The 11,511-nt window shown below is 35.6% G+C and overlaps 1 non-coding gene across 1 annotated transcript; it reads right to left on the bottom strand.

Annotated features, from left to right (window-relative positions):
* Positions 1-6,996: 6,996 nt before the first annotated feature.
* LOC150093761 (U2 spliceosomal RNA) lies at positions 6,997-7,180 on the bottom strand. The gene has a single exon (XR_016550357.1). It is a non-coding gene; the product is annotated as a U2 spliceosomal RNA (small nuclear RNA).
* Positions 7,181-11,511: the final 4,331 nt, after the last annotated feature.

Raw genomic sequence — 11,511 nt, 5'->3', positions numbered from 1 at the left:
TGCTACCTGGGCATTACGAAGAGAAGGAGGATACAAATCACATAGAATACAGAATTTATAAAAAAACAAAAAAAATTAATTACATAAAATATTTTTTTATAAAAATAAATTTTCAAAAGAGAAGTTATTTAACTTCTAAAGTTTTTCTTATAAAACCAAAACCAAATTTTAATAACACACTAATATATTCAATCGATACTGGAATTCCATTAATACAACATTAGACAAAAATCTGTCTAAAGAGCAACTTCTTTCAATAAACCGTGTAGTTGTTAAGCTGCATGCATTTGTTATTCACATGTTTATTATAATATTTTATTTTCCTGGAATGAGGATAACAGATAGCATGGACTCTTCTTCGTGTATAAGATGCATGCATTTGTTATTCCCATATTTATTATAATATAATATTTTACTGGAAGGAGGAAGAGGATAACAGATAGAATGGATTCTTCTTCGTGTGTGTGTATATATATATATATATATATATATACCTCTCAGAATGTACATAGTAAGGGTTCATTGGTATTGTTATTTTGATAGTTTCTTTCTTTGTAATGAATAAGTTTTGTTATTAATAGGATAATAATAGATAATACTCGAAAAAAAAAGTAACTTTAGGAACGTTAGATTTCTTCCCTTAGGAAAATCAGATCCATTTATATTCTATTCAAACGGTGTAAATAAGAAACAGAAAGAATTTACGAAAATTGTTCCAACTTGATTTTGAAACATCGACAATTTATTGAGACAAATATACAATTATTAAAAATTTGTACTTTCATAATTTATTTATGTATTTCGTTTTAATTATATCCGTAAAGTAGCATGCCAACTCTTTATCATAGCATACATACTATGCAGAAAGTATGTTTGGAAAAAAAAAATAAAATAAAGTACACAACGAACTGGTATTCGAGAACATTCACACACAAGACAAGCACCTCTGCTAATCTCTCTCTCTCTCTCTCTCTCTCTCTTTCCCCTTTCCCTCTTGAATCAGTATTTCATATTCAGCAATTTCCGACCGTATCAACCGCACCGTTTAGGCTCTTCTACGTGTAACAATGGGAAACGCTTCACCTTTGTGACCCCACACTTCCTGTCGTTCTTATTTATTGCTACGTGAACACTTCCGGGCCTGAAATTCAGCCATGAGTAGAGCTCTGTTTAACCCTAATGTTACCACTTCCGTTTAAGGGATTGATCACAAAGCACATCCATCTTGAAGGCAGACTTAACAGGGGGGGAAGAACTGTAAGGAAGGGGGAATTATTCTTCTGATGAAAATAGGCGATCTCCGGATTAATTCACTATTATGCTAACCACATGTTCGTATGTACCGTCAGAAGCTCATCCATCTAGAAGAGTTGGGCGATAATTCTGCTATTTGTAAGTCCTTCAGATCAGTGAGCATTACGCTCTTGGGTTGGGAAGGTAGGCGTGGCTCCCAGACACACCGACTACAACTTCTGGTAGAAATCCGGCTAATTAATAATTCATAAGTGAACCATATTCACACCAGATGGCGACACAAGTAATACTGTTAGCGATTATATAATTATCTGTTAAATAAAAATAGCAATTAAAATAAATGATTATATAATTCTTTGACTGTAACCCCCTAAAAAGCTGACTTTGTTCTTAAAACTCATTTCACTGGCTCAAAGTGTGGTAGTTTGCATAGAGCAGGCCAGTATATTGCATAATTATATTCATCTACACTTTGTACTATTTATTATCAGATTTTTTGAAATTCTTCGTATGCTCTCTTTAAATAAATGAAATGTTAAATAATCATAATGTAAATAAAGTATTTATTTCTATTTCCCATGTACAAAACAAGAAAGTATTTGAAGTATTTCTCAAATGACTTTTCCTTATGTCTTTCTTAAAATATTTCAAGCAAGAAAAAAAAAGGGGTTTGAGGGGCTTCGGTTTCATCCTACTTTCCATCAAAGACTATTAAATAACTCAAATGATAACGTTTAATTTTCCTGTTCACTTTTTTTTTCTGTATCAAATAGGCCACCCGTGGCATAACGGGGGATGCATCACTAGCTGAAGGTGCACGCGACTTGACTAACGGGTCTTTTATAGTTGGAATTTGTGGAGACAAGAGCTGGAGGGTGCCAGGTCCACAAAAACGACATTTATTAGTCATCCCATCTATAGCATACGCATGTTGAGTGTCCCTAAGGGTAAAAGGGAGGCCCCATCGAACATAACAAGGGTAAAGAAGAAAGTGAGGATTGAGGAGGGAAGAAATCGACTTAGAAGAAAAGAAACAGCGATACATTGAGGTTGGATAAAAATCAAAGGCACCGAACGACCTTGAAGCTACTGCGAGAAGATTAAGCACGATGTGATAGCTGTCATTACGCACACATTCGAGTCTGTTAAAATATTCTAGAGGTTCCCATCTCTTCTAGTTAGTGATTATCACGAATTTTAAGTGTAAAAGGAAACGTGTTTTGTCTTGTGACCGTATTAGAATTACAAATTGAGAAGACAATAAGATTTGGCTACAACAGATGAGAACATTCAGCGTGTACCGATCGAGTTGATTATAGCATTCTATTCTCCGTGGCGGATGGCGCAACAACTGGTGTAAGGAACCTAAAAATCTCTACCCTGCTCTGTTCTGTTTATATCAGCTAAAACGTTTGCGTAAGGTCATTGATCGTGACCGGAGTTCATTGCGTGCACACACATTGAGTAATTCGGACTCTGACAATAATATGATATCTTTGAATGAGAGAATTAAACAGATGAGTTCGCGTGCTTATCCTTGGAAGATTTAGGAAAGATTAACTTATGTCAACTTCCTAAGGCTGATTATTCGTATGTGGATGCATGCCTATGGTTCCTTATCCAACCTTACGTTACGATATTTGTTTTCAATGGAGCTCCTGTGGACATTCCAGACAGAGACTTATGGACCTATGAATTCGTATCTTCATTGCAAAGCACTTTTTCTTCTCTCTTCTCTTCCTTCGTTATCTCGATATTCAGACTAGTTGAAAACCTGTCATCGTAATGTTTTCTAACTAACACTGATAAAGATTCCATCACAGTTCCTTAAGGACCGAAGTAGACCTTCAATAGCAACCAGTTAACGACAACTAAAGGCAAATCTTCCCGTCGGGAAAGTCACGATCTTCGGGGTCTTCTTAAACCACTGTCACCATTTTTATCGCTCCCCTCATCCTCGTTTTTTTTTTTTTTTTTTTTTTTTTTTTCGGTGTCAGTTTAAGTATCACGTTTCGTAGAGCGTGGGAAGGCTGAAAACACGGAGTTAATAAAGTACGTTGACAGGAAGGCATCGAAGGAACGTTGTGACAGGATTAATATTACCTCCAGAATGCCTGTAGCTGTCTCTCACAAACTTGCAGTTTAGATCGTCTTTAAAGTATATGAAGATTTAAAAACTTAATAATAAAATAAAATAAAAAACTCATTTTATTCTAAGATTAAGGTAGTTTCCTTAACATTATTTCCTTGTATAATATTAACCTTTTCGTCATTATTTGTTATTGTTTACAAGTCTGAAGAAGTGATGGACTTTATGATTTTTCTCCCCTTTCTTGATTTCTGCTTTAATACTTTTTAAAATTTCTTTAACTGCTTATAAAATGCCATCTACTTTATACAGGTATATCAATCATAGATAGTTAAGTGAATAATGAGATTAGTGTGAAGGGAATTCGCACCATAATATGTACAGATCGTAATATTTAATTGCAAGGAGGTCTTTTTTTTCCCAATAATAAAAATGCTTTATTATGATACATTATATATTCATGTGTTTTATTATTACATTACAATATATATATATGTTTTATTATTACATTATATATATATATATATTTATATATTTGTTCTCTTGCAAGTATTATTATTATTATTATTATTATTATTATTATTATTATTATCATTATATATATATATTCATGTGTTTTATTATTACATTACATTATATATTTATTTATCATTACATTATATATATGTTTTATTATTACACTACATTTATATATATATATATATATATAAAAATAAAAAAAAATCCGGCTTAAGTTTTATACTAAAACAGGTGTTAGGAGAGGACCTCCATAGACACCTGGTTAGTTAAATTGTTAATTTTTTTTTTAATTATTAACTATTTTGCGAAAAGGAAAGTTTATTTCAAAGTTTTTTTTTTAAAGAATAGGTGCAAGGAGAAGATATTCACAGACCTTTTAGCCACAACCTCTGGGTTATACAGCTAAACAGGTTGACTGAGGCCTGTTTACTACCTCCTACTATCATACTCTACCTTTCTCTCTCTTCCCCTCTTACTACCAGCTGACCCTCAGCAATCTTTTATACTCCAAAGGCCGATGATGAAAGACATGAACTCCCATTCTTGTTCTCTTGCAAGTAGGTGCGTGAAACCTAACTATAGTTGGTTGCTCTTCTTTGAATATATATATACAATATATATATATATATCTTTTTAGAATATTACTTGTTTGATGGATGAAGCACTAATGCTTTTCATATTCCCCTTTGTCTGTGAGGGAAGTTCTTTGAGTGGAGTGTTATTGAGTTGTAGGCTCGCCTTGCGAGGACATTGAGATTAGCTGTGTTAAACGGAGTATAAGATTGATTTGGGTCATTTATATTTGTAATATTCCGTTTCATTGTAGTCCGAAGCTTGTTTGATCAGCGGGTTTGGATGATTACCTGCCTTGATAAAGATCTTTTCTGCCAGATCATGGAGAAGGGAAGAGATAAAGTTTTTTGACTTATCTGTGAATTTCTTATAAACCATGGGACATGCAGAATCATCCTCACGCATTTCTTCTGTATCCTCTGCAGTTTTTGAATATTGGTATTCGAGGTATGACTCCATGCAGGAGATGCGTAAGTGATGACTGGGCGTATTACCATCTTAGTTCGTTACGTATATATATATATATATATATATGTTACAGATACCAAGCTATTTTAAACCCGGTTTTACTCCATTTCCCAAGTAAGCAAACAAACAAACAAGTCAAGTTTGCGCCTGCAAGTGTTGCAAGTCTAGCTGACTTGCAACACTTGCTAATAGTTTCTACATATATATATATATATATATATATATATGATATATGATATATATCCAGCTTGCTTGTACTGTTGATCATGGGGTAGAGTTACGCGATTGCTTTATATATATATATATATATTTTGTGAGTTCAACAAATCTTCATCATCGGCCTGTAGAGTAAGATAGGCTGAGAGTCAGCAGATAGTAGGAGAGGAAATAAAGATAGAGTGCATAGTGGTAGAGTAGGTTAAAGAGGCCTCAGTTGACCTGTTTTAGCTGTTTGCTCCCCAGGGGCGCTTCTAAAACGATCGTTGTTTCACTTTAAAAAAAAGGATAAATCCTAAAAAGGAAACATGTAACAAAACAAAGAGAGAATAAATCTGGAGAAGGAATGGAAAGGTAAACTTAGAGGTGGAGGAAGGATCTGGCCCGAGTGATGCAGCTCACAAGGAACTGCACCGCCTCGCTGTAAGTCTTCGCCGCTCGGGTTCTCAGATCCTCCCCCACCTGTGGGAGCTAAAAACCAGTGAAGCTGAGTACAGAAATCCACAAGGTGGTTACTGTTCCTTTCTTTTGTTGTGGGCTGTTATGATTCTTTTGGCCACTTCACTTCCCTTGGCCATGTCTAGTTTGCAGAGAGCTATGAAGAACGCGAAGCTGCCTCCTCGTCTATATCCAGGGCTACCTCTACTTGCTAAGGGGTGATTTTGCTGATGTCATCAACGAAGAGGTCACCCTATTTTGCACTGACGATGTCGGGTCCATATTTCCCTGTGAGGAGGAGTTCAGGTTCTCCTACTTTATTTATTGCCTCTTTAAACTTTTCTGCCACCCCGGGCATACCTCTAAGGAGATGTTTTAGAGTCTCCCCTGCTTTTGCATGAGGGACTTCTGGGTGTTCAGTTTCAGATACTTTTGCTGTTTTGAGATTTGTCAGCTCTTCTTCCTGCGGACTTAATGGCCGTTTGGAAGTTTTAGTGCTCGTCTCCATCTCTACTTCAGCTTCTTCTACTGTATCTGAATTGGCGATGTCTATATTGGCAGTGGTAGCTCCGCTTTCGTCCGTGGGAGTCACCATGATGGTTTCTGCATTGTCAGTCTCTTCTGTTGGGATCGTATTGCTGGTCTCTGCAATTCTGGTAGGTTTCCCTCCCTTACGTGACCTTTTCGTTGTCTTAGACATGGCGGCATGATCAGGAGTGGCCTCAAGAGGCGGAAACTCTTCCTGTGTTGTGACCTTTTCATTACTTGGTTTTGGTGCTGATGTGATTGCACCACCTATCCTCTCTGCGAAGGTTCTGGATGGGCAGGTGTCGACTTTGTGGTCAGTGACCCCACATTTCAAACAAGCTGCTTCACATTTTTCTTGGTTGTGGCCAGTTTTTAGGCAGTTCTTGCATTTTATGCGAGGGCAGTCTACTCCAAGATGATTGAAGGCACCACATCTAAAGCATGCTTTTTGACGCCTGGGTAATTTACCATTACCTGGGCAGATCCTATGAGGACAAAGTTAGGAACTTCGGTCCTCATTTCAAGAGAGATGGTTACCTCCCCTGACTTCCACTCAGGATTGTCGGCGTCATTGTGAACCTGGATTTCCCGTACAACTCCCCACTTAGAGAATACGCTATGAATTATATCGTTGTTCTCTGCATATTCTAGAGGAAATCGTGGTATCTTAAGGGTTCTCAGGATGCTCCCAACCATGAAGGGAGATACTTTTACTTTACCACAGTCAAACCCTTGGAGAAGCTTTTCTCTGGTCTCCATATTTTTGGTCACTACCTGGTATCTTCCTCCCCCATAAGGGGTAAATCCAAAAATGTTCTCTACGCCGACGCAGTCTATGATAGCTTTCGCCATCGCCGGTATTGTGGCGTCAACCTCAATTCCGAGGGTACGCACACGCGGCAGAATGGAGGGCATGATCAGATGGGGGGAGCCTAACTATTCCCACCACCAAGTGTTTGATATTTCCCCAGTCCGGGATTTACGATCTGTAAATTTCCGGTTAAATATCGTGAAACCCGATGGGACTCGTACCGATATTAACGGTTAAGAACAGAAACTATACACTTGATCTTAGCCAAAAGGCCGAGAAATAGGGCTATATTTGTAGATTGAAAAGAAAGATTTTGTATATATATATGGCTTCTGTGTAAACAGTATACCGAGATATATTTAACTTATCTGGCATGGAATCTTGAGTCGAAAAAAAACTAAATTTTTGATATAAAAGGATTAAGTAAATATTTAATACGTGTACTTAATACTTCTAGAATTGTAGAAATTATTTTAAACTATGTAAAATTTTATAAATAAATCTTATGTATAATAAAAGATACAGTATTATTACTAAGAGAAATAAACTACCGTGAAAAATCAGTTCTCGAACAAAACTTTCATTTTGTTTGAGATTTCGGTCTCAAAAAACTGTTTTATGGAAATAGATTTATTTATTTATTTGAAACTAATTACGCAGGTAGAAATGATGCTATTTTCTCGATACAATAAACGTCAGTTGAAACAACATCTAATCATTGAAGGTGACACAAAATTGATATAAACAAAATTCACACCTCTCTCTATGTTCACTGGGCATCTACAGATGCCGTATGGTCACTCCGATGCTCAGTGATGTTCCACACCAGGCCTCGCCATGTAGTCCTTTTGTTTGCTTTTCTGGCAGCCTCAACTCTCTGAAGATCAGTCACTCCACACACGCCATCCATCCATCTCATTGATGGTCTACCCCTGCCTCTTTTTTCCAGGAACTTTACCTTCCTTCTATTACTGTTTGAGAAGTCCTCCTTCCATCCTTTCTATGTGTCCAAAATATTTTAACTTTCTTTTGTCAATATTCTTAAGGAGCCTTAAAGTTCTACTAATCTTTTCTAACACCCATTCATTTGGACGCCTTTCGGTATATGATATCCTCAGCAGCCTTCTGTAACGCCACATCTCAAAAGCAGATATCCGTTTCTTATCTGACTTCTTTAGGTTCCAAGTCTCGCATCAATAAGTCGCTGTTGGAAAAACAACTGCATCTAAAATCCTCAACTTTGTTCCCATGGAGATAGATCCATCCTTCTAGATTTTAGACAGGTCTCTGACTGCTGTTTTAGCCATTCCTAACCTTTTTCTGACATCTTCTGAACAGCAATTCTTCACATTAATAATGGATCCCAGGTACTCAAACTTGCTGACTTCCTCAATTCTTTCTCCATTAAGGTACACTTGTTTCTCAAGAGCTTCTCTGTTTGTTTTTCCTTTGAGAACCATGATCTTGTCTTGCTAGAATTGAGTTGAAGTCCTCTGTTATTACTGATCTTGTTAACTTTGTTAAGAATTAGTCCTAGTTCTTCCATGTCATTACAAAGGAGTACTGTATCATCAGCATACCTCAGATTACTGATCAATCTACCTCCTATCCTAATTCCTGTCCTGAGCTCATCCAATGCTTCACGCATGATGTCCTCTGCATATATACTAAACAAGTGAGGAGAAAGTAACCATCCTTGTCTAACTCCTTTTCCAACTTGAAGCCAGTCAGTCAGTCCAACACCTGTTCTTACTGTGGTTTCTTGTTCCTCATACAAGTTGGCTATACAAATATAGCCAATTCTTGTTCCTTATACAAATTTACACCAACCGAATTTTTTCCCCTCATTTAATATATATTAACTTTATCCAAGATGTAGCATATTATAATACCCTGGTGGTTTAAGGACAAACTAGAAATGATTTCTGGAAACAAACTTTTAATATTACTTCAGGTTAAGCCAAATGACGTTGGTATTACACTAGGCCATCGAAAATAAATCACTTCTGCTTAGTTTAGTCGCATTTTTTTTAAAGAAAGTTCAAGTGAAGTGTAATTAGCATAGATTTCTCAGCAACTTAGCTGTAGATTAGCTGCACAAAAATAAATCATAATACGTACTGGTATACTCTTTTATGTGTCATTTAGAAGCAACCAAACTCAGAACAATATATGAAATACTTTATTCTTGGGTTTGGGGGGAGAAGAAACTCAAAGCATTATCAGACACACGACTCTCCGCTATCAGCAGACCGGAGATAGAGCCTAACCGGTAGAATTAACCGTACGAAAATAATAGGACAGATTAACGAAAATAGGCAACGAAATGTCAGCACGTGAAGGTTACTATTAGTTCCCCATTACATTTAGGTAATACACAAGCGCGGTTTCCATTTATGTAAGGGGATGATGACATTATTATTCTCTAAAAAAAAAAAAAAAACACGGAAAACAAAGTAACGAAACAAAATACATAAACATGAACTACTCTAGCCCTTCTAATGCCATATGGTTACTGTAGGACAGATGGGGAACTAGTTTCGTTAGTATGGGTAAAAAGAGGGGGGAGGGCGACTTTTATTAATCGGTTTAACAGAACTGTGGGATTTCCTAGATATTTTAATTGTGCCGATGTTTTTCCCACGTTAGTTCGTAGTGATCTGGCTACGGCTGAGAGGACATCTAGCTATGAGGCGTGTCACGTGACCATCGTCCCGATTACCACCTGATGCATGAGCCTTGCTATTATCTAACGACGAGTAAATGGACAACTATTGAAGGAAAATATGTTTCGAAAATATAATGTAATCATAATATAATAATAATTATTATTCCTGCATTGATTATTTGTATTTTACTTCATTTTTATCATTTATATTTTAATTTTTTTTAATTTTTAAGATTTATATTTTAATTTTTATGTTTATATTTTAATTTTTATGTTTATATTTTAAGTTTTATTTATGCTTATATTTTAATTTATATTTATATGTATAGTTTTGATTTATCGTTCCCCAGCCATGGATAAGAACTCATGATTCATTTTGTTTGTCCGTTTTCACAAAGAACCCCGCTTGATAGACGAATTGTGATTTAAATCTGACAATTTTAGTGGTCAAAATTAGGGAACGAGATTAACTTACATGTATCTAATTACACTAAATGAACTTCGTCTGCAGTATAATGGCTAAAAGCGGTTTTTGATTCAATTAATCTGACAATGAATAATCGCTGCACACATCTTTTTAAAAATTACTTCTAAATGATTAACATTATTGATGGGCAGTAGATGGCGTTGTATGTAGACGAAGAATTACATCTTTTAGCAATTATAAAAATGGTTCACATTTTGTACAAGAATATATCTTGTGCAAGACGAGAATATATCTTCCGGTATATTCTCGTCTTGCAATCTGAAAGCAAGTAATTGAATTTGCCCTTGACTTGAGATCCGCGAACTCATTTAGAAGTTCTGCTTATGTTATAAAACGTGGCTCAGTTAGAGCCACATTTGTGGAGTAAATTGTGAGTTATTGCTCATAATTTACTCCACAAAAGATGCTGTTGCTGAGAATAAATTTGTATATGCAATAGATTTTTTTTATATATTGTGAAGAGAATCGTTGTCATACAGAAATAATACTCAGATGATCCATTTGTTCCATTCGAATCATAAATACTGCAAAAGGTTAAATAAATATGATAATGGATTAAACGCATGCGAGCCTTTAATCCATCATAAACATGTGTCGTCTATTATTACTCTTGGTCTGAACAACACCCAAATTAGTTCGTAAGCAATTATAATAAAGGAACCAACCAGCAGCCTAGTTGGCAAAGTTCCATGTTGGATCTCTAGAACAGAATATCTGAATGGGACTCACATTAAAAAAATTCTTCGGTTGTTTAATATTAAATTCTCTACAAAGGGAATAAAAATTATACAGATCATTAACACAATTATCAGGCATTTTTCCTAATACTTTACTTATATTCCGAAATAGCTATCTTTAATTTCAGTTAAAGTAATGCTAGTGTTAAAAACTGAAACAAAACGCCCAGTAGTTAATAGCTAGTAACATTTGATAACGGTACAACAAACATGATGACATCCCAACAACGAATAAACAGGTTAACCCACAAATTAGTTTAAAATAGCCAACTGATCATATGATGCTACGTTGCCAAATCTCACTGCGTGCTGTATTTGAACTCTCTAAATCAGCGCTTCCCAAACTATGGGCCGCGGCCCTCTTGGGGGCCGTAGGTTTTGTTGAGGGGGGCCGTGAAATAATGAAAACAAATTTAAAATGTTTTAGACTAAGTCGATTTTTTTTTATCTTAAAAGAAACGTATTTAATTTTTATCATTTCTTTTTTATTATTTTTTATATTTAATGGAAAAAAAGCATACATTGGTACGGATTCACAAATTTTGCTTCCTGCATATTTCGGCGCTTAATGAATATTAGTAAATATATGCTTATTCATATAAGTTTTGTTTCAAAGCAGAAATCTAAGAATTGCAGTTTCAAATATTTCACCTGATATTGACTTTTTGTGTAGCAGTACTGAAACACATCCATCACATTAAATTGTTATTAAACTTCTTTTAT

This window comes from Typopeltis vanoorti, chromosome 23, assembly GCF_054136105.1.
Source record: "Typopeltis vanoorti isolate ZY-2024b chromosome 23, IOZ_Tvanoo_1.0, whole genome shotgun sequence".
Classification (NCBI taxonomy): Eukaryota; Metazoa; Arthropoda; class Arachnida; order Uropygi; family Thelyphonidae; genus Typopeltis; species Typopeltis vanoorti.
This window is presented reverse-complemented; position numbering and strand designations above follow the sequence as displayed.